General features: G+C 40.1%; 1 protein-coding gene across 3 annotated transcripts in view; it reads right to left on the reverse strand.

The window, feature by feature from the left end:
- Positions 1-24,037, reverse strand: part of mrt (martik) — a 102,139-nt gene that overhangs the window by 59,138 nt on the left and 18,964 nt on the right. For 2 of the 3 annotated variants that reach the window (XM_067758668.1, XM_067758663.1), the window contains exon 1: positions 17,198-18,028. The exons of the other annotated variant lie outside the window; for it this stretch is intronic. The gene's annotated coding sequence lies outside the window, so the exon portion shown is untranslated. Of the gene's footprint in view, positions 1-17,197; positions 18,029-24,037 lie in introns of those variants that run through there. 3 annotated transcript variants of the gene reach the window in all.

Here is a 24,037-nt window from a genome sequence, read left to right on the forward strand (position 1 = left end):
GGTATTAAAGAGTATTTCAAAAGGGAGTGGGCCATAGTTCTATAGGTGGACGCCTTTTCGAGATATCACAATAAAGGTGGACCACGGGTGACTCTAGAATGTGTTTGTATGATATGGGAATGAAATGAAAGGTGTTAACGAGTATTTTAAAAGGGAGTGGTCCTTAGTTCTATAGGTGGACGCTTTTTCGAGATATCGATAAATGTGGACCAGAGGTGACTCTAGAATTTGTTTGTACGATATGGGTATCAAATGAAAGGTGTTAATTAGTATTTTAAAAAGGAGTGGGCCTTAAATCTATAGGTGAACGCCTTTTCGAGATATCGCCATAAAGGTGGTCCAGGGGTGACTATAATGTGTTTGTACGATATGGGTATCAAATTAAAGGTATTAATGAGGCTTTTAAAAGGGAGTGGTGGTAGTTGTATATGTGAAGGCGTTTTCCAGATATCGACGAAAATGTGGGACAGGGTGTCCCTGAACATCATCTGTCGGGTACCCCTAATTTATTTATATATGTAATACCACAAACAGTATTCCTGCAAAGCTTCCAAGGGCTTTTGATTTCGCCCTGCAGAACTTTTTCATTTTCTTCTACTTAATATGGTAGGTGTCACACACATTTTACAAAGTTTTTATACTCAGTTGAGCAGAGCTCACAGAGTATATTAACTTTGATTGGATAACGGTTGGTTGTACAGGTGTAAAGGAATCGAGATAGATATAGACTTCCATATATCAAAATCATCAGTTTCGAAAAAAAATTTGATTGAGCCATGTCCGTCCGTCCATCCGTTAACACGATAACTTGAGTAAATTTTGAGGTATCTTGATGAAATTTGGTATGTAGGTTCCTGGGCACTCATCTCAGATCGCTATTTAAAATGAACGATATCGGATTATAACCACGCCCACTTTTTCGATATCGAAAATTTCGAAAAACCGAAAAAGTGCGATAATTCATTACCAAACACGGATAAAGCGATGAAACTTGGTAGGTGAGTTGAACTTATGACGCAGAATGGAAAATTAGTAAAATTTTGGGCAATGGGCGTGGCGCCGCCCACTTTTAAAAGAAGGTAATTTAAAAGTTTTGCAAGCTGTAATTTGGCAGTCGTTGAAGACATCATGATGAAATTTTGCAGGAACGTTACTCCTATTACTATATGTATGCTTAATAAAAATTAGCAAAATAGGAGAACGACGACGCCCACTTCAAAAAAAAATTTTTTTAAGTCAAATTTTAACAAAAATTTCCCTCACTAGGGTAGGCACCTTGTCGTTGGTGTGAGGGCTTAGCCGAACTCCATAGCGCCCGACTATGAGGCGGAGCTGGTTAGGACTGACATCTACGCCGTTTCGCCTCATACGAGGGCGGCGGGATGTCGGTGACCAAGAACTGCCAACCCCCTAATCCAGGGTGTTATGCGGACCGTGCCTATTGGACGATTTGCAGCCAGGGGATAAATTCGGTTGTATTCGAACGGAGCCTTCCCGATACCGGGGCACCTAGGGAAGTATTAATGGCCTTTCCACAGCAAGGGGCGCTGTTGTGGCGGACGGTTCTTTCTCCGTATATAATACTGGACCGCTGAGCCCGCCTTGTCGGGCAGGTGGTCTTACGACCAAGATGAACGACTCATTAACTGACTGTAATAAGGACGATGTAAAGAGGAGGACTGAGTCGCAATCCAAGGGCGACAAATACGAATTAAGCGATGCGTCGGACTCGGGGAGCGAGAGTAGTGCTGATTCAATGAACTCCGTGTTGGAGAAGCACACAAATGAAAACGGAGTAGAAGAGTGGAGAAGGGTACGGAGCAGAGGAAGTAAAAGAGCTCTCTCGCAGTACCGTGCAGCACTAAGAATTGTTCAACCCTTGGGAGCAGTGGTCGACCCAACAGAAGTGGAGATCGAGCGCTTGGAATGGGCCCATGAAGCGGTAGAAGTAGGTCGAAGGCAGTTCAAAAGGTTTGCTGCGAGAAACCCTCGGTTCTGCAACCGGTACGTGGAGGAAGAAGCGTCGAATGGCAGAATGAAGAGGCAACGTTCGGCGGAAGACGACAAGCCTGCTTTCAAGAGGCAGAAAGGACCCAGTCCTAGAGCCGCGAGGCAAAGCAGTCGCATAGACAAGACAAGTAGGCCCAAAGCTGTAAGACAGATGGGCTCCAATAGCGAGGTAGCAACTACCTCGAAAGCTGCGAGTCAGAGGGAAGTTCCAATTAAGAAAGTAGGAGATAAGCCAAAGGGAGATAACGCTAAGACTCTGGCTTTCTCGGAGGCGCTAAAGGGAGTTAACGCTAAGACTCCGGCCTTCTCGGAGGTGTCAAAGGGAGATAACACTAAGACTCCTGCTTTTCCCGAGAAGATGAGTGATTTGGCAAAGCAGTCACTGACTGTAGCGCTGGTTGATCGTAGCAGTCCTTTCGGACAAATGACTACTGAAAGGTGGAGATCTGTGGAAAGGGAGCTTATTAGCTTAATGCTTAAGATGATGCGGGAACAACCAAGTAAGCCCCTTCCAACCTTTGATTCGGGGGGATGGTATAACGGTGTGAAGATGATAGCGTGCGACTACATCGCGAGCTTGCAGTGGCTGGAGGAAGTGGTTCCAAACCTCCAAAGGCAAGGCACGAACGCGCGGTTTGAGGTGGTGGATAAAGCGCAAATCCCCACGGTACCAAAAGTTAAGGTATGGATACCATGCGTGATGAAGTCGGAGGATACACTGCGACTTCTGCAGAATCAGAATCCGAACATACCGACACAGGATTGGAAGGTACTTACTGTATCTCGGCCTACCGAGGATGGTCAGTTCTACATCTTCCAAATAAACAAGCAGGCGGAGGATATTTTGTACACGCAGCTTGGTAAAATGTCCTTTGGCACTGGCAAAATTTACATGCGACTCAGGAAAAGAAGTCCCGAGGATAAAAACCCTAACACGCTAGAGGTGGGCGAAGTCGAAAAGGACCTCAAAAGCCTGAGGGTAAAAAGACAGGTGGAGGTCCCCGACATCACCACGAACGTTCTAGAAGAGGACCAACCGCTAAATGGTGCTGTGACTCGCACAGAGGAACACCCTGCACAACAGTCACGAGAGGCTGAAGGGGGCCTCGAATACTCTAAATCAAAATGGCAAGGGGAGGACGACGACGTCAAGACGAAGGTGCTGGAGGGGGACAAACAGCCCAATGGTGCTGCGAGTCCTACAGATAAACCTCCAACACAGTAAAGTGGCGTCGAGCGAACTCCTCTTAACCCTTGAGGAGGGTTCGTTTGACGTGGCGCTGATCCAGGAGCCGTGGCTCTCATCGGGAGGAAAGGTTTCTGGACTTAGCGCGCGCGGGTTTGGCGTTTACTACGCGCAAACGGAAGGACGGGTGCGAGCTGTAGTAATGGTAAGGAAACAGCTGCATTCATATATGCTGCCTAATTACACCACTGAGGATCTCGTAGCGGTGGCCGTTGAGCAAAAGAATAAGCAGGCATTTATCCTGGCGTCCTGCTACATGGCCCATGCTGCGGAGGTCCCACCGATGGAGTGCAAAAGGCTTGTACAGGAGGAAGGGCGCAAAGGGCGGTTGGTCATAGGCGCAGATGCAAATGCGCACCACAATGCGTGGGGAAGAGCAGATACGAACGAGAGAGGCGAATCTCTGTTTTGTTACATCCTGCAAACCAATTGGCAGATAGCCAACAGGGGAAATGTCCCTACATAAATTGGTCCAACATCCAGCAATGTTCTGGATATTACATTGAGCTCCGAGCGTGATATATCAAGGTATGATTGGATGGTTCTTGATAGACCATCCTTCTCCGACCATGCGTATATCAGCTTCAACATCCCCCTAAAGAGGGTAGAGAAGGGAGGAACCTTTAGAAACCCTAGGTCAACGAACTGGACTAAATTCCAGAAACATGTAGAAACAAAACTGGGACAACCCAAAGAGGTTGCTAATGTAGAGGAACTGGAGGAGTCGAATGAATTCCTAACAAGGACGCTTATGACTGCGTATAACAAAGCTTGCCCTCTAAGAAGATTCAGAGGAAAAGCAAAGCCGCCATGGTGGAGCAATGAGCTGAGTCTTCTAAGAAGACAGGTTAAAGAAATGTTTAAGCTCGCAAAGACCGCGGAAAGCGAAGCGTGTCGGGACGAGTACAGGGATCTACTGAGGATCTACAAGCGTGAAATTACCAGGGCGAAGAGAAACTCATGGAAAAGTTTCTGTACGGACATAGAGTGCTCCAGCGAAACAGCACGGTTGAAAAAAGTCCTAGCAAAGGGAAACATAGTCCAGGGACTAATAAAGAAAGAGAACGGGGAATGGTCACGTAATAGTGAGGAATCCCTTGAGGTGCTTCTCGATACACATTTCCCATCGGGAGATGGTTTGAGGAGCCAGCAGACATCACTCACACTCCGATCACGGAGCTAGTAGTGCGGGGCTTGGTGACCGATACCAAGATCGAGTGGGCAGTGAAGACGTTTTCTAAGTTTAAATCGCCGGACCCAGATGGTATATTCCCGGCCATGCTACAAGTCTCAAGTAGGGCGGTCGTGGAATGGCTTAAAATAATATTCGATGGGTGCATACGACTGAATCATGTACCGCACTCTTGGAGAACTGCTCGTGTAGCTTTTCTACCAAAGGCGCGGAAGATCGGTCACATGTATTCCAAAGACTATAGACCCATTAGCTTAACATCATTTCTGCTCAAAACCTTTGAGAGGCTGATAGATGTGTACATAAAGTCCAAAGTGGATGAAAAGCTGCTCTCCACAACACAGCATGCGTACACCAAAGGCAAGTCGGTAGACACCGCATTGCATAGGGTGGTAATAAGCATAGAGAAATCCCTGGAATATAAGGAGTATGCTCTAGGAGTCTTCTTGGACATTGCCGGGGCTTTCAATAATGTTTCAAAATGGGCGATTATGGATGGTCTTAATTACATTAAAGTACATCCTGCCTTAATCAGATGGATCGGCTGCATGTTAAATTGCAGAAAGATTACATCACAATGGGGATTGTACGAGGCCACGAAATCAGTGGACAGGGGCACGCCGCAGGGAGGGGTGCTATCACCTCTGCTGTGGACGCTGGTCATCAACCAACTACTCAGGCAATTCGATGAGGGACCCGTAAAACTTACGGCTTACGCAGATGACGTTGCAATTGTCATAAGTGGAAAGTGCCTTCCAACGATTAGTTCTTTGATGGATCGGGCGCTTCGCGATGTTCATACCTGGGCATCTAATGTCGGGTTGAAAGTCAATGCGGAGAAGACGGATATGGTCTTGTTTACAAAGAGGTACAAGGTCCCAAATTGGACCAGGCCTAAGTTAGGAGGGGTGACCTTACAGGAGAAACCTTGCACAAAATATTTAGGAATCATCCTAGACAGTAAGCTGTCATGGAAGCTCAACGTGGAGGAGAGGATCAAGAAGGCCTCAACGGCACTCTACGCATGTAAAAGAATGCTGGGGTGTACGTGGGGCCTATCGCCCTCTCTTTCTCATTGGGTTTTTACAGCGATTGTAAGCCCTATTCTATACTATGGAGTTCTTGTTTGGTGGAAAGCCACACAAAAAACAACATACCTCAAAAAATTAGAGGGGGTATGCAGACTATCGATGCTTAGCATTACGGGAGCCCTGAAAACAACCCCGACGGCTGCACTATATGCCATTTTGCACATCCCACCTGTAGACCTGGTAGCAAAGAACAAAGCGTTAACGACCGCAACCAGGCTCGGTGCTTCGGGGCAGCTTGAGCGCCGACCATATGGCCATAGTAGTATAGCGTCATCAATCACAAGACGAACAGACTATATGATTCCCTATCTGCGCTTCGAGGGAGATCTTAAGGCCACAATAGAGGTAGACGGTTGGCGCAAGGGTGCGCAAATGGCGGACGAGGAGATACAAGTGTACACCGATGGTTCCAAAATGGTGGAAGGAGTAGGGTCTGCGGTATACTGCGCTGATCCGGAAATAAGCAGATCCTACAGGCTGCCGGATTACTGTAGCGTTTTCCAAGTGGAAATATTAGCCGTAACCAAAGCAGTAGAAACCCTGGAAGAGAATAGCTTAAGCTGCAACCGTGTTAACTTTTATATTGACAGTCAAGCAGCAATTAAGACAATAATCTCGCATAGCACAGCATCTAAATGCGTGTTAAAGTGTAAGCAGTCTCTGGAGAGAATCGGGACAGGGAGAAGCATACATCTATATTGGGTCCCAGGGCATATGGGAATAGATGGGAATGAAAAAGCGGATGAACTAGCTAAAAAGGGAGCATCCCTTGAAGCTTGCTCCGTAGATGTCCCAATTAGATTGGGCGAGATTGAGCGAAGGCGAGAGGTGCACATGATCGACCAAGCGGGAAAGGCGTGGGTTCAAGCGCGGGGCTGTAAAGTGTCGAAGATTATGTGTAGGTCTTACAACCTTAGACTAACACAGTTGCTCCCATTAAAAAGAGAGGATTGTAGACTCATGACGGGTATTCTGACTGGACACTGCCTTCTGGCGTCACATGCCTTTAAACTAGGCTTGGTCAGTGATAGCAGATGTAGGAAGTGCGGGTTGGAGGAGGAAACGATCGAGCACGTTCTGTGCTCGTGCCCTGCACTTACCAGGCTAAGACTCCAGCTATTAGGAGTGATACAGCTGTCAGATCTAGAAGCAGCAAGTGGCTTAAGTCCTAGGAAGCTTCTAGTATTTGCCAAGAGGACGGAGTTATTTTATAACATAGGTCCTGGTTTTTGATACGGTTTTTCAGTTTGGTCGTTAAAACAAACTTCTGGTAACACTACGGACTCAATCAGTCTATGTGAGGTCCTCATGGACCGGCCAGTTCAACCTACCTACCTTAACAAAATTTAATATCTTTACAGTATATAAGTAAATTATGTCAACATTCAACTCCAGTAATGATATGGTGCAACAAAATACAAAAATAAAAGATGGGCGTGGTTCCGCCCTTTTTCATTTAATTTGTCTAGGATACTTTTAATCCCATAAGTCGAACAAAAATTTACCAATCCCTGTGAAATTTAGTAGGGGCTTAGATTCTAGAACGGTAACTGTTTTCTGTGAAAAAGGGCGAAATCGGTTGAAGTCACGCCCAGTTTTTATACATAGTCGACCGTCTGTCCTTCCGCTCGGCCGTTAACACGATAAATTGGGCAAAAATGGATATATCTTTACTAAACTTAGTTCACGCACTTATCTGAACTCACTTTGTATTGGTATAAAAAATGGCCGAAATCCAACTATGACCACGCCCACTTTTTCGATATCGAAAATTACCAAAAACCAAAAAATGCCCTAATTCTATACCAAATACGAAAAAAGGGATGAAACATGGTATTTGTATTGGTTTATTGACGCAAAATATAACTTTAGAAAAAAACTTTGTAAAATGGGTGTGACACCTACCATATTAAGTAGAATGAAATGAAAAAGTTCTGTAGGGCGAAATAAAAAACCCTTGAAATCTTGGCAGGAATACTGTTCGTGGTATTATATATATTAATAAATTAGCGGTATCCAACAGATGATGTTCTGAGTCACCCTGGTCAACATTTTGGTCGATATCTGGAAAACGCCTTCACATATACAAACAAATTCGTACAAACACATTCTAGAGTCACCCCTGGTCCACCTTTATTGTGATATCTCGAACTAACTATAGAACTAAGGCCCACTCCCTCTTAAAATACTCATTAACACCTTTCATTTGATACCCATATCGTACAAACATATTCTAGAGTCACCCCTGGTCCACCTTTATGCCGAAATCTCGAAAAGGCGTCCACCTATAGAACTATGGCCCACTCCCTTTTGAAATAGTCTTTAATACCTTCCATTTGATACCCATGTCATATAAACTAGCAATGAAGCGTCTACCGAAGAAATACATATTTGCAAAACGCGATGTTTTAGGCTAACCCCTAATACTTGTTGTCGACCCGATTTCTTTAAAACATGTATGGCTCCTTTTTGTTCACAAGCAAGAGCGACTCACGTCGCATTTAAGCGCACCTCCGTTCCATCCTCATCTATTAGCACCAAAGCTGGTCTGATGGTCAGACAAAATTCTCGTTTGTTGCTAATTGTTGTAACGAAATTTTGTCATGCCTCTACTTTCGAACACGAGTAAGGTTCCTACAAGAAGTGGCCGTAATCGGTATATAGCCATGCATAGTTTTTATACGTATATCAAATATATCCTGTAAATTTACTTTTCGATATTTAAATACCTAATTGAGCTATTGCCTTCAAGTCGGGAGCAATATCTTCAGATACCTATTCAAGGAGGAAGTGCTCAAAAACAAAAAATACAATCGGCAGACAACTACGTCCACTTTCTCTATAACAACTAAGGAAGGCTAAGTTCGGGTGTAACCGAACATTACATACTCAGATGAGAGCTTTTGAGACAAAATAAGGGAAAATCGCCATGTAGGAAAATGAACCTAGGGTAACCCTGGAATGTGTTTGTATGACATGGGTATCAAATGAAAGGTACTAATGAGGGTTTTAAAATGGATTGGCCCTTAGTTGTATATGTGAAGGCGTTTTCGAGATATCGACCAAAATGTGGACCAGGGTGACCCAGAACATGATCTGTCGGGTACCGCTTATTTATTTTTATATGTAATACCACTAACAGTATGCCTGCCAAGATTCCAAGGTCTTTTGATTTCGCCCTGAAGAACTTTTTCATTTTCTTCTAGGTGTCACACCCATTTTACAAGGTTTTTTTCTAAAGTTTTATTTTGCGTCAATAAGCCAATCCAATTACCATGTTTCATCACTTTTTTCATATTTGGTATAAAATTATGGCATTTTTTTATTTTTCGTAATTTTCGATATCGAAAAAGTGGGCGTGGTTATAGTCGGATTTCGGCCATTTTTTATACCAAGATAAAGTGAGTTCAGATAAGTACGTGAACTAAGTTCAGTAAAGATATGTCGATTTTTGCTCAAGTTATCGTGTTAAGGGCCATGCGGAAAGACAGACGGACGACTGTGTATAAAAACTGGGCGTGGCTTCAACCGATTTCGCCCATTTTAACAGAAAACAGTTAACGTCATAAAATCCATGCCCCTACCAAATTTCAAAAGGATTGGTAAATTTTTGTTCGACTTATGGCATTAAAAGTGTTCTAGACAAATTAAATGAAAAAGAGCGGAGCTACGCCCATTTTTAAATTTTCTTTTATTTTTGTATTTTGTTGCACCATATCATTACTGGAGGTGAATGTTGACATAATTTAGTTATATTCTGTATAGATAATCAATTTTTTGATAAAATTTTAATTAAAAAAATTTTTTTTTTAAAAGTGGCCGTTTTCTTCATTCGATTTTTCTAGTTTTTATTTAGCACACATACAGTAATAGCAGTAACGTTCCTGCCAAATTTCATCATGATATCTTTAACGACTGCCAAATTACAGCTTGCAAAACTTTTAAATTACCTTCTTTTAAAAGTGGGCGGTGTCACGCCCATTGTCCAAAATTTTACTAATTTTCTATTCTGCGTCATAAGGTCAACCCCTTACCAAGTTTTATCGCTTTATCCGTCTTTGGCAATGAATTATCGCATTTTTTCGGTTTTTCGAAATTTTCGATATCGAAAAAGTGGGCGTGGTTATAGTCCGATATCGTTTATCTGAGATGAGTGCCCAGGAACCTAAGTACCAAATTTCATCAAGATACCCCAACATTTACTCAAGTTATCGTTTTGACGGACAGACCGAGGGACGGACATGGCCCAATCAAATTTTTTCGATACTGATGATTTTGATATATGGAAGTCTATATCTATCTCGTGCAAAGCACGCTGAGTATAAAAATACAAACATATACATATAAGATATCTCTGTAACTTACGAAGAGCTGCAATCTTAAAAATTAAGGGGAATATCCTCGTAATGATGACTTAAATTCCGTATTTTACAATTTTGAAAAACTGGCGTGGCAACGGCTTATTAGCCCATGTATACTATTGCACTTATTCTGACGACCATGACACAATGTCCCTTAAAAAAATTAAAAAATCAACATAAGGCACCATATACCTTCGCGGAGATTTCGGCCGAGCTTCTCTTTCAATCTGCGTTGTTTAAACCCATTCCGCACGGCATATGCGAGGAAGATGTATTTTCGCTGAAAAGCTTTTCATAGCAGAAATACAATCTGAGTATTTGCGAGCCCACTGCTAAGGGGCGATGTTGATGTTGATTTTCTAGGTACTTTAACCCAGGTCCTTCGGTGTAGTAGGTAATCCTGTTACAAATATGACTGTATCATACTCATATTTAACAGGCGAAGCCCTGGCGACGCCAAGTTTCTCATGGAACCAGGGGGTGGGGAGGGCGGAATGGCCTAAAAGGTTTAATGTGGTCATATTGATCGTTCCCGAGATGGTCGGGATAGTACCTTAATGGTGCTTTGTTACCGGAACGTACCGGATCTATATCCGGCAAAGGACCATCAACATCGATAGCACTCCCCAAAGCCTTCCTGGAGTGTCTTTGTCGTTGACATACGATGCACACGGTGTGAGTCATATTATGATCTTGTCTCACATGAATGTTTGTGCCGGAAATGTTGGTGGTCGGGCATTTCGAGCTTGCGAGATTGTATCTGTTAACTTCAGGAGCCTTTTAGCGCTAGCAACAAACGAGAATTTTGTCTGGCTATCAGACCAGCTTTGGTGTTAATAGATGAGGAAGGAACGGGGGTGCGCTTAAACGCGGCGTGAATCGCTCTTGGTTGTGAACAGAAAGGAGCTATACATGTTTTAAAACATCGCGTTTTGCATGTGACATATATGTGCCCATTTTATAAATATGTATTTCTTCGGTAGATGCGGCAGTGCTAGTCTCTAGGACCGAATGAAGGACAGTCTCTCCACAAGGAGCTACTCATTGTATGACAAATTTTGAACGATCCGCGAGAAATTGAGCCATGCTACATTGAAATGCCATGCTTTGGCCCCGGAAAAAAACACGAATGACTCCAGTACATATACTAAGCAACCGGTGGAGGTGCAGATTTTGTACGTACGTGTTTGTCTTTTTTTTCAGTAGAAGCATGCGTATATATGTGTGTCGGGGGTTAAAACAACACAAAAACAAGTAAGGAAGGCTAAGTTCGGGTGTAACCGAACATTACATACTCAGTTGAGAGCTATGGTGACAACATAAGGGAAAATAACCATGTAGGAAAATGAACCGAGGGAAACCCTGGAATGTGTTTGTATGACATGTCTATCAAATGAAAGGCACTAAAGAGTATTTTATGAGGGAGTGGGCCATAGTTCTATAGGTGGACGCCATTTAGGGATATCGCCATAAAGGTGGATCAGGGTTGACTCTAGAATTTGTTTGCACGATATGGGTATCAAATTAAAGATGTTAATGATTATTTTAAAGGGAGTGATCCTTAGTTCCATAGGTGCACGCCGTTTCGAGATATCGCCATAAACGTGGACCAGGGGTGGTGACTCTAGAATTTGTTTGTACTATATGGGTATCAAATTAAAGGTATTAATGAGAGTTTTAAAAGGGAGTGGTGGTAGTTGTATATGTGAAGGGGTTTTCCAGATATCGACCAAAATGTGGACCAGGGTGACCCAGAACATCATCTGTTGGATACCGCTAATTTATTTATATATATAATACCTGCCAAGATTTCAAGGGTTTTTTATTTCGCACTGCAGAACTTTTTCATTTTCTTCTACTTAATATGGTAGGTGTCACACCCATTTTACAAAGTTTTTTCAAGTTATATTTCGCGTCAATAAACGCAATCCAATTACCATGTTTCATCCCTTTTTCGTATTTGGTATAGAATTATGGCATTTTTTTCATTTTTCGTAACTTTCGATATCGAAAAGGTGGGCGTGGTCATAGCCGGATTCCGTTCATTTTTTATACCAATATAAAGTGAGTTCATATAAGTACGTGAACTAAGTTCAGTAAAGATATGTCGGACGACTGTGTATAAAAACTCGGCGTGGCTTCAACCGATTTCGCCCATTTTAACAGAAAATAGTCAGCGTCATAAAATCTATACCCCTACCAAATTTCAAAAGGATTGGTAAATTTTTGTTCGACTTATGGCATTAAAAGTATCCTAGACAAATTAAATGAAAAAGGGCGTAGCCACGCCCATTTTGAAATTTTCTTCTATTTTTGTATTTTGTTGCACCATATCATTACTGGAGTTGAATGTTGATATAATTTACTTATATACTGTAAAGATATTAAATTTTTTGTTAAAATTTTACTTAAAAAAAATTTTTTTTAAAGTGGGCGTGGTCCTTCTCCGATTTTGCTAATTTTTATTAAGCGTACATATAGTAATAGGAGTAACGTTCCTGCCAAATTTCATCATGATATTTTCAACGACTCCCAAATTACAGCTTGCAAAAGTTTTAAATTACCTTCTTTTTAAAGTGGGCGGTGCCACGCCCATTGTCCAAAATTTTACTAATTTTCTATTCTGCGGCATAAATTCAACCCACCTACCAAGTTTCATCGCTTTATCTGTCTTTGGTAATGAATTATCGCACTTTTTCGGTGTTTCTAAATTTTCGATATCGAAAAGGTGGGCGTGGTTATAGTCCGATATCGTTCATTTTAAATAGCGATCTGAGGTGGGTGCTCAGGAACCCACACACCAAATTTCATCAAGATACCTTAAAATTTACTCAAGTTATCGTGTTAACGGACGGACGAACATGGCTCAATCACATTTTTTTTCGATCCTGATGATTTTGATATATGGAAGTCTATATCTATCTCGATTCCTTTATACCTGTACAACCAACCGTTATCCAATCAAACTTAATATACTCTGTGAGCTCTGCTCAACTGAGTATAACAAGAAATACCTACTCGTAAATGAAGGCTATTACGATCAATACATCGTACAATTGTTTGTATGTCCCTTTGAAAATCAAATATTTCTGCTGAAATAGTAAAAAAAATTACTTTTACTTATTTTCAGCAAGTAATTCGAAACCAGAATTTCGGCTGTTAAAAAACTGAAAAATCTTTTTTTAAAAATAACTGATAATGAAATACTTATAGTTTCAAAGCACAGTAAAATATTCAAGTTCTTTTTTCTGCTGACGACGACAACTTGCATCCATTCAAGTAATATCTGAAGTAAAATGAAAAAAAAAAATTTTGTTTGCTTTGCTTTTTTCTGTTGCTGAAATATTTTTCAAATTTAAATTCAAGCAATTTTGTAATATTGAAAATAATTTCAGCAGTTTCAAACCCTGGCGGTAACCTTAGAAAGCAAAACAAGAATAACCATCACAATGTGTTGCTTTGAAGTTTTCTCTAAAACACCACTTCAGGGCTACATCTACTGGATCTTGCCGTCTTCATATCTTGGGAGGATCTTAAGACTACCAGTGGGAATTGAATTGTCTTAAAAAATCGTTAAACTGTGCTCCCTAATATTTCCAATACTACGCCAATACTACGTACGAGCTAAAACAACGCAAAATCTTTATTGACTTATCCAAAACTGATTTTGGGTCAGGCACAGGGGTACTTGTTCTTACAACTTGAAGTATTTGAAATTCTCAAGATCATGAACTATTCCCACAGCATAGAACAGGTCGAGAGCAGACATAATATTCAAACGGGCAAGGTTGGACTCTACTCCTTTGACTGCTTTAAACAGACAAGGTGCAGGCGTGAAAATCTCAAAATGCCATCAATCTCGGAAGGTCTAGCTAAATTTCTTAATAAACCTCTACGCTACTATTCTATTTAGAGTAAATATTCGACAGTGTTATCATCGAAAATAATTCTTTCTAATCTTGAAAATTTACTTACTAACTTATTTCCTTTAACACACACTCAAAATAGTTCCGATTAAGCGCGTAAATTCTGGAGAAGAGTGCAGGCTACCAATCCTATTATATATCAAATAAGAGAAAACTCCTATAAAATAGGTGCAACAGCTACATGCAACACATACTTTGGTGCCAACGAAATCAATGGAAAACAGGTAAGTTAAAGATAATAAAAAAAAAATAAACAATTCAAACAATTCTCGGAGAACAGTTGGGAAAAGTACTTAAAACAAACACACTTATATGCACAACAACCCTGTAGGAAAATCTTGATTTCTGAATTGAATCTTTCATATTGCATATCTCTGGAAGTGTTCATGTTAGAACACCGAAAAAGTTATATGCGATTAATTTCTATAACCTTCAGAAAAATGAGGGGTCGGATAAAGTTGGGTATGGCATCGCATCGAAAAAAAAATTGGGGAAGGAAAAGGAGTTAGAGAAGGTGAACGAGAGAAAGTGGTGGATGGGGAGAGAAACAAGTAGCAATTTCTTTAAAACATAAAAGACAGATAAAAGTCGGCTTGGTCCGAAAATTTCAAAACCCAAGCACCCTACTGTTTGACTTCTTTAACCTGACGCAAGTCATCGCAAACGCAAGTTCTTACTTGCGTAGCTCATGATATTCATATCATTGATTTTAAGATACGCGTAACACTTCCTTTAGTGAATGTTATGGAGATAGTCAAGCAAAGCGGCAGTTTCCCACTACATGTTTGATAACTACCGAGCTACTGCTAATCGGATACAGAGCGAGACAGTGGGCAGCCATTGTTATACCAGCAGTGCTTAAGTCTGAGCAACATCTATGTATTTAAATTAATCAATCAAAGGCAGCGACTATTTCAGAACCACCTACGACTGAACCATTAAGAACGCATTCAAAAGGTCTGAAAAAGTGCCACTTGAAAGCACTGCGAGCAACAGAATTAGAACTAATGCCGTTTCTTAATGAGATAGTTCTGCGCTTGTTCGGAAGGTATTTCGTCTACCAATGGGAACCAACATTCACTGTCAGTATGCAAGTTGAATGGAGATTTATTCTTGGGAACAAGTGCTATTTTGGGCAGAGTAGCTAATTGGGAAGTACGCAAACATATTTCCCGCTCTACAAGTCTCTCATGATTCCTGCACTGTTGTATGAATCGGAATCATGGATCATCACGAAAGGAAAATTCCCTCCTTCCCGTAATACAAACGGCTCGTGTCGAAGTATACTTAATAATCAGACTGATATGATCACAGAGAGTTGGCAGAGCGAAGAAGCGACTGGCGCGCCGAAACCGTTTAAACCGTTCACCTCCAATTAAGTAAGTAAGTAAGATATGATCACAGTGCAGAGTTTAGAAGGCCACACGCAGCCGTAATTTACTTTGAAGTACAGAGCCACAAAAAGGCATCTAAGTCACTTCCCGGCAGCATTTGAGCAAAGGGCACAGAAGGCAACTGGCCTTCCGATTTAAAAAAAAAAAACAAAACATACTCTAGAAGGCTGCAGTCCTGCTGGAACATTGCACTCAGAATTACAATAGGCTGTTAAGATGCCTAAGCATCATTTCTATAGTGTGGCGAAAATTCATTCTTTATCATTATCAGGCCTGCTTTCCAGACAATTAATGGGACATCTTCGTTATTACTAAAATGAGAAGAAACATGAGGGGTGCTCACCCTCACCTACACAGAATCGCTACACTCCTTTTTAGAGTCACTGGGTTCCTGTTATCATAGAACAATTTCTAAGGGGGAGACCACCAATGAGTTGTAAACACAGGTGCATGAGGATATGATCCCCTTAAATGCTACTAATTGGCACCGGTTATCGCAAGGACCACCTTTACACATGCATTAATCTACAATAAATCGACGATAATTAATATAGGCGTTCACATATGTCCCATCCCTAAGAACTAGATTATTAACTGTTAAATTTTTATGCTTATTTTTTATTTCGTGCTACCATTTAGAGAAAGCACCTTAGGGATAGTTCTAGGTATAGAAAAAAATCGCCACTACTTCTAGGTCATAGTTTCATCAGCTACCCGTGTAACTGACGTCAATCGGGAGCTCAAGTCTTCCTCCAACTTTTCTTCTCAATTCAAGTGAGGGCTTCTCCTTCTACTGCTTACAAAAAACGGAGACCGATACCATTACTTTCCGAGCAATGGCGTCTTCTATATGTCGCATAATATTATATAGCCAGCGGATCCAATGGGCGTTTATTCGTTGCACTATGCTGAGCCAATCAGGGCCACCGTGGTGTGGCGAAAGCGTGCTACGCCTACCACAACAACGGTCTTAGGTCGAAGTGCCGGGCAAAATAAGTAAATTTAAGAAACAAGTTTTTTCAATTAGAAGAAAGTTTTTCTAAGCGGGGTGGCATCTCGGCAGTGATTTGCCCAGCACTCCGAGTGTATTTCTGCCATGAAAAGTTTCTCAGTGAAAACTCAACTCAACTGCCTTGCCTGTCGGAGTCGGCATATAAAATGTAGGTTCCGTCCCGCAAATTTGTATGGAAAATTAAAAAGAAGCACGACGCAAATTGGAAGAGAAGGCCGGCATAAATCTCCTCGGAGGGAAATTGCAGTATTTTTATACATTAGATCATTACTTTTATATTGTCTTTCAACTCAAACTTATATGCAGCAAGAGTTATTCTCCGTTTGATTTCTAGACTGACATTGCTATCGCTATTACTGCAGATTTCCAGATAGATTAACAGCGTTATTACCTTTGACCCTATACTGCCCAAAACGATGGTCGTTCATCTGTTTGTGGCACGATAAGCAATATCACAGGTAAAACTTCGCGACGGTTCTTACGTTATCTCGACATTCTCCAAGGTGAATCTATACCAGGTGGTGGCAAAGCGAATTCAAACAACTCGCCGTGCAGAAGAATGTCAAGTCAAAAGAAAATTTTAATTGATTTCGATTAACTGACATATTAAAGTACAGGGCGCTGTACGGAAAATAATCAAGAAGGGATGACAACACCTAGTACTGAATTCGCCTTGTATTGTTGTACAAGGCGTTATATGGAAAATAATGAAGAAGAAACAATCAGCTGTTCGGATAACAACATCTGGCACTGAATTTGCCTTGGCATTCTCTATCACGAGTAGCTGCTGTGAAAGTGAAATCAAAGTATCAGAAACAAAGGACGAAACAGATTTGACAATTGCTTTCGTGCAGTTGACGAATAACGTAAAGCTTCAGCGTACCATGAGCAGACGATTCCTGCAGGGTATGTACATATGTAATTAAATACGTAAATAGAATGAAGAAATGGAAAAGTAAACTTACCGGTCTAACGTTCGCTTGCTTGATGATAAAAAATAAAAATATTTATAAATTTAAAAAAAGAGATTTTAAATTTACTGCAATGCTGAGATTGTCGTGGTTGTTGAAGCTGTAGTGGCTGATGCGGATGTAACAGCTGGGCTGAGTGGTGAGGTAGGTTAGGAATAACAGCAAAATGGTATGCAAAACAGTCAAACTCGGGCACACTCCCACCAATGTGTATGTGTATGTATGTATGTATGCGTACGGGCGAAATGGCGAGATATTGCGCGTAGGTAAATTCGAAGTAATTTTTTTTTATAACTAATTTCTCACTTTTCAACAAAATGTTAAATTTTTGTATTTATATTTTTTTATTTGGAGGGGGGAGGAGGTTCAGAAATGAAATCTAATTTAAAATTTTCATTTTTTTTTCCTTTTTTTTAATGATAAATATCTCTTAATAATTCTTATCGTATATTGATAAACGAAGCGACAAAAACAAATAAAAATTCACTTTAAAAAATATTTATTTATGTAGGTATGTATTTTAAGCAATTGCATTTCTCACACACACATACATGTGTTGAGTACATACATCAATCAGAGCCTCAGTTCTAGTTAACGGTAAAATTAGAAGTCGAACACTAAATATTTTCAGAAACCAGTCGCTTTCTAGTCCAAACGAAAATAAAAAAAGTTAAATGCGCGAAACTTCTATGCATGAAAATACATATGTATGTGAACTTGTATTTGCGAAAAAAACCGGAAAACAATAAAAAACCAACAATTCACAAAAAAGAAAATGTTTCAAACCCAACGACGGCAAACTAAGAGTTTGCACACGAAATACGAATGAAGACACCTTTCGAGATAGAATCGTGAATCGAAACTGATTTTGAAATGGAAAAGTTGCTAGCGAAAAGTCGAACAGCGAAATTACGAAAATGCGCTGAAAAAGAAGCGTTAGTGAATGTACGTACATACGTACTTGATACGCGCCATGTCAACAGCAGCGCTTCAGCTCGACTAGCAACTTTTTTCCATAGAAACTTACATACATACATTTGAGTTTACAAGATTTTGATATCATGTAAGTATGTATGTTGGTTGGTACAATGTGATGTAGTTACGCCAATCTGCCTCCCAACCAACCTCCCCATTGCTCGAAAATGTCGTTTGGAATAAATAAGTATCCAAGAGCCGAAACGTAAGCAATACAAAAACACGAAGTTAGCGGCTGGGAAATTGTTGTTCACACGACGACGACGCCGCACAGTGGGTATATTTTTTATGTTGATTTGAAGAAAATTTAATTGAAAGAGATAATTTGTAGAAGTAAATTTTGGTTAGGCTTTTTGAGCAATGTATATTAGATGCAAAATAAAAACTTTATTTCATCTTTCTATCCGACGTTTCGCTAGTCTCTCTAGCTTCTTCAGCTTCTGTTTAGTTAAGAAAAAACAACAAAAAACATTAAAACATGTGGTAAAAACCGAAATGAAAACTAATATTACATCACATTTTTATATACACATAAATACATGATAAATATCACAAATCACAAATAAACACGTAACACCCTAATAAAACATTTATCACACTTACATATTTATATTGTTTTAAATATTAAATTATTCTAAAAAATATTATTTGTACCATTCTTTTGTGGTATCATTGTCATACTAAACTAATAAATTTGACTATAGGCATAAAGTATAGGCAGCGGCGACGTCATCGGTATCTTCCTTTTTAAACTCAGTTGAGCAGAGCTCACAGAGTATAATAACTTTGCTAGGATAACGGTTGGTTGTACAGGTATAAAGGAATCGAGATAGACATAGACTTCCATATATCAAAATCAGGAGTATCGAAAAAAAAATTTTATTGAACCATGTCCGTCCGTCCGTCCTTTAAAACGATAAGTTGAGTAAATTTTTAAGTATCTTGATGAAATTTGGTACGTAGGTTCCTGGGCACTCATCTCAGATCCGGTTTTTAAAAAAAATGAACGAAATCGGACTATAACCACGCTCACTTTTTCGATATCGAAAATTTCGAAAAACACAACAAGTGCGATAATTCATTACCAAAGACGGATAAAGCGATGTAACTTGGTAGGTGAGTTGAACTTATAACGCAGAATAGAAAATTAGTAAAACTGTGGACAATGGGCGTGGCACCGCCCACTTTTAAAAGAAGGTAATTTAAAAGTTTTGCAAGCTGTAATTTGGCAGTCGTTGAAGATATCATTATGAAATTTGGCAGGAACGTTACTCCTATTACTATATGTATGCTTAATAAAAAGTAGCAAATCGGAAAACGACCACGCCCACTTTAAAAAAAAAATCTTTTAAAGTTAAATTTTAACAAAAAATTTAATATCTTTACAGTATATAAGTAAATTATGTCAACATTCAATTCCAGTAATGATATGGTGCAAAAAAATACAAAAATAAAAGAAAATTTCAAAATGGGCGTGGCTCCGCCCTTTTTAATTTAATATGTCTAGGATACTTTTAATGCCATAAGTCGACTAAAAATTTACCAATCCTTGTGAAATTTGGTAGGGGCTTAGACTCTAGGGCGATAAATGTTTTCTGTGAAAAAGGACGGAATCGGTTGAAGCCACGCCCAGTTTTTATACACAGTCGACCGTCTGTCCTTCCGCTCGGCTGTTAACACGATAACTTGAGCAACAATCGATATATCTTTACTAAACTTAGTTCACGTACTTATCTGAATTCACTTTCTCTTGGTATAAAAAATGACCGAAATACGACTATGACCACGCCCACTTTTTCGATTTCGAAAATTACGAAAAATTAAAAAAATGCCATAATTCTATACCAAATACGAAAAAAGGGATGAAACATGGTAATTGGATTGGCTTATTGACGCAAAATAAAACTTTAGAAAAAAACCTTGTAAAATGGGTGTGACACCTACCATATTAAGTAGAAGAAAATGAAAAAGTTCTGCAGGGCGAAATCAAAAGCCCTTGGAATCATGGCAGGAATACTGTTCGTGGTTTACATATAAAAATAAATTTCGCGGTACCCGAAAGATGATGTTCTGGGTCACCCTGGTCCACATTTTGATCGATATCTCGAAATCGCCTTCACATATACCACTACCATCTCTCCCTTTTAAAACCCTCATTAATACCTTTAATTTGATACCCATATTGTACAAACACATTATAAAGTCACCCCTGGTCCACCTTTATGGCGATATCTGGAAAAGGCGTCCTCCCATATAAATAAGGCCCACTCCCTTTTAAAATAATCCTTAACACCTTTCGTTTGATACCCCTATTGTACAAACGCATTCTAGAGTCACCCCTGGTGCACCTTTATGGCGATATGTTAGCACTAAGGCCCACTCCCTTTTAACATACTCATTAACTCCTTTCATTTGATACCCATATCGTACAAACAAATTCTAGAGTCGGCCCTGGTCCACCTTTATGGCGATATCCCTAAATGGCGTCCACCTATAAAACTGTAGGACATGCACTTGTTAAAAAACAACTTGTTTGTTTTAATTTTATCAAACAATTTTTTATATATCTTTTTGTAAAACATCAAAATGAAACTCTAAATAAATTTTAGTTGTTAAAGAGTTGTTGAAAAATATAGAACGTTATTTTCGTATTTATTAAATACGATAAAGAACTATGGGCCACTCCCTCTTAAAATACTCTTTAATACCTTCCATTTGATACATACGTCGTCATACAAACACATTTCAGGGTTACCCTAGGTTCATTTTCCTACATGGTGATTTTCTCTTATTTTGTCTCCATAGCTCTCAGCTGAGTATGTAATGTTCGGTTACACCCGAACTTAGCCTTCCTTACTTATTATTTATTGTTTTGTCTCAATTTTGTAAAATTCTTAAGCTTTCCAATGTTAGTCTGGTTTTTCCTTGTTTGTTTTTATCAAGTATTCGTATATTCGCTAAATCAGCTGTATGGCCGTTTTCTTTTGTGTGCTGTGATAATGCTGTGCTTTGCTTATTTTTCTTTATATCAGCCGTATGTTCGTTTAGCTGTACTTGTAACGCCCGTTTCGTCCAAGGCGAATCCATACTAGGTGGTGGTAAAGCGAACTCAACCAATTCGCCGTGCAGAATAATGTCAAGTCAAAAGAAAATTTTCATTGATTTCGATTAACTGATATATTGTTGTACAAGGCTTTGTATGGAAAATTATCAAGAAGAAGCAATCAGCTGTTGGGATAACACCACCTCTCCTGAATTCGCCTTGGTTTCGTCTGACCGATATATACTTTGTTGCAGTCTTCGTTTTCATTGCCTTTGCATGTTATTATATTTGAGTTGGCCTATAATACAGAACTTCCGAAAGTAGCTGCGGCGGAACGTACTTTTGAGAAGTAAAAAAGTCAGCTACATGACATTATTTTTTGGCAACTTGACACGTATTTTCATCATCCGAGGCTTGTTCTTATGTTACATTGGAAAGCGTTCTTACGTGTCCCCGCAGGGGACAAGACAAAGTACAAAGCTGGCATGCGAGAAAGAATTGGCGCTTTCGCATCTTGACAGCCACGACATTGCTTGCGGATATAAATTCGAGATAGTCAAGGACTTCGTCTATCTGGAAACCAACATTAAAACCGAAAACAATATCACTTTTAAAATCAAACGGAGAATAATAGCTCTTGCTAACAAGTAAAGTCCTCTCTCGACGAAAAAATTACGCTCTACAAATAGCTTCTCATACCTGTCCTGATGTATGGCTCGGAATTATGGACGGTGGCGAGAGACGATAAAATGGCTCATTGAGTTTTCGAGGGAAAAGTTCTCCGAAATGCCGACGGCGATTACCAAAGGAGGTATAATGATGAGCGGTATGAGCTTTACGCAGATATGAAGATAACGCAGCCCAAAGGCTTCCTGGCTAAGAAATTTTTTGCGAATTGACAAAGACGCTCCGGCCAAGAAAGTATTTCCGTCGACACCGCGATTTCGAAGAAGAGGGATACCTCCACTGAGTTGGGAGAGTTAGGTGGAAGAAGACTTGATGCTCCCAATTGACAGCAGTTATCGCGGAACAGAGATAGCTTCCGTGACTCGTTAAAAAACAGCCAACCACTCTTAGGTGGCTAAGCGCCAATTAGGGATGATGCTAACCCATGTTTTTAAGTGAATGAATGGAGCTGAATCAAGGAAGACGACGTACCAGTACACGCGAGGACCCACAGTGCATTTTGCGCGTGTGTCAAGCTGAGATATTAAGACGATCGACTAGGTACCTTATGATTTTGTAGGGTAAGATTGTTTCTGCGATATCCCAGCATCATCAAACATCTTTCATGGAGAATGGATCGCTCTATTGTAGGAGGAGATATATCGGAAATTTTATCTTTTTTTCCTGCCGAGGCTACGTCTATGATACTCAAATCGTTCTCCACTTGGTCTTTTCAAAGGCCTGATGTCTTTACTCTTACGTTGCTGTTATAGATGGTCGGCTATAAGAAAGCTTCTGGGCTGCATCATCTTATTTCATTCCTCTAAAACGACCCAGCCAAGTTACTTCTGCGCTATATTAATGTATGCGTAAAGCTTATAAAGTTTATCATTTAATATTATGGGAAAATCGCCTCTGCAACGCATAGAGATTGTGATAGAGTCAGTGTCCAGGATTCTGCACCAGGAAGGATCACTCTTCAAAGTGGCTAACTCGAAAAAGTGGCGACTACGGCAATTTATTCTGTATCCCACGGCGAAAGTTACCAAGCGTATAGGTTTAACTGGTCGTTTCGTGAGGACCTCACATAACCTGAATGGGTTCATAGGGTTCAAACCAAACCAAGCTTATAGTTACTAAAATGTTGTATACCTAGAAACAATAAAGTAAATCTTTCGATTTTCGCCGCAGAAGTTTGGGATGCCACCACGGGCCTTAGAAGGCCTTAGAGATTTAATTTTCTTCAACTATCAGTCCCAACTCATTGGAGGTCCTATATTTGGTCTTGCACCCGAACCGGTGATCGCATAGAACAAGATAAGGAAATTAAGCCATAGATTCGGAAAACAAAAAAGACCAGAAGATTCGGCCCTCAGAGACTCAGTTTGAAGCGGAAGCTGGGCTTTCCGTTCGTTTTGCATTGAAAGCAGCGAAAACTGTGATTACTAAAGAAAGTATGTATGTGCAGTATTTTTAAATCTATATATTAGACTGGGTCGATTCATTAACCGATATCGCGCCATCGCTTTTTCGATAGGATTTGCGCTCGTTCCACTACGCGTACCCAAAAAAATAATTTTCGAGGCTGCGAAAAAAAATGGCGAAGTGGTCAAATTTTCCACCAAAACACTCCCCAAAACCCAAAAAATATTTTTTTTTCAAAAAAATTTTATCGCCAACGTTTTTACAAGAGTTTTTTGAAAAAAAATATTTTTTCGTTTTGGGGAGTGTTTTGGTCGAAAAATTTACCCTTTAGCCATTTTTTTTCGCAGCCTCGAAAATTATTTTTTTGGGTATGCGTAGTGGAACTTTTTTTCCTGAACTCAAATCCTATCGAAAAAGTGATGGCGCGATATCGGTTAACTTTCGTCCATACAAATCGACCCAGGTTACTGTATATATTTTAAGGAAGTTGCTACCAACATTCAATTTAGAATTCCCGCAAACGTATACTTTGTTCAGCCCCAAAATGCCGTTTATCTCCCCCCTTTCTAATTATTAGATTTCTTGTTGAACAGCTAAGCGTGTAGTCTGTCGATACCATACACACTCTTATTCTTTATACGGGATGTTGCCATTCTCACTTTGTGATAGTCGGCTGGCGGGACGTATATAACGTTATCAGCGATCGGGGTAACGGATTCGTCTTC

Source organism: Eurosta solidaginis, chromosome 1, assembly GCF_040869045.1.
Source record: "Eurosta solidaginis isolate ZX-2024a chromosome 1, ASM4086904v1, whole genome shotgun sequence".
In the NCBI taxonomy this organism is placed as follows: Eukaryota; Metazoa; Arthropoda; class Insecta; order Diptera; family Tephritidae; genus Eurosta; species Eurosta solidaginis.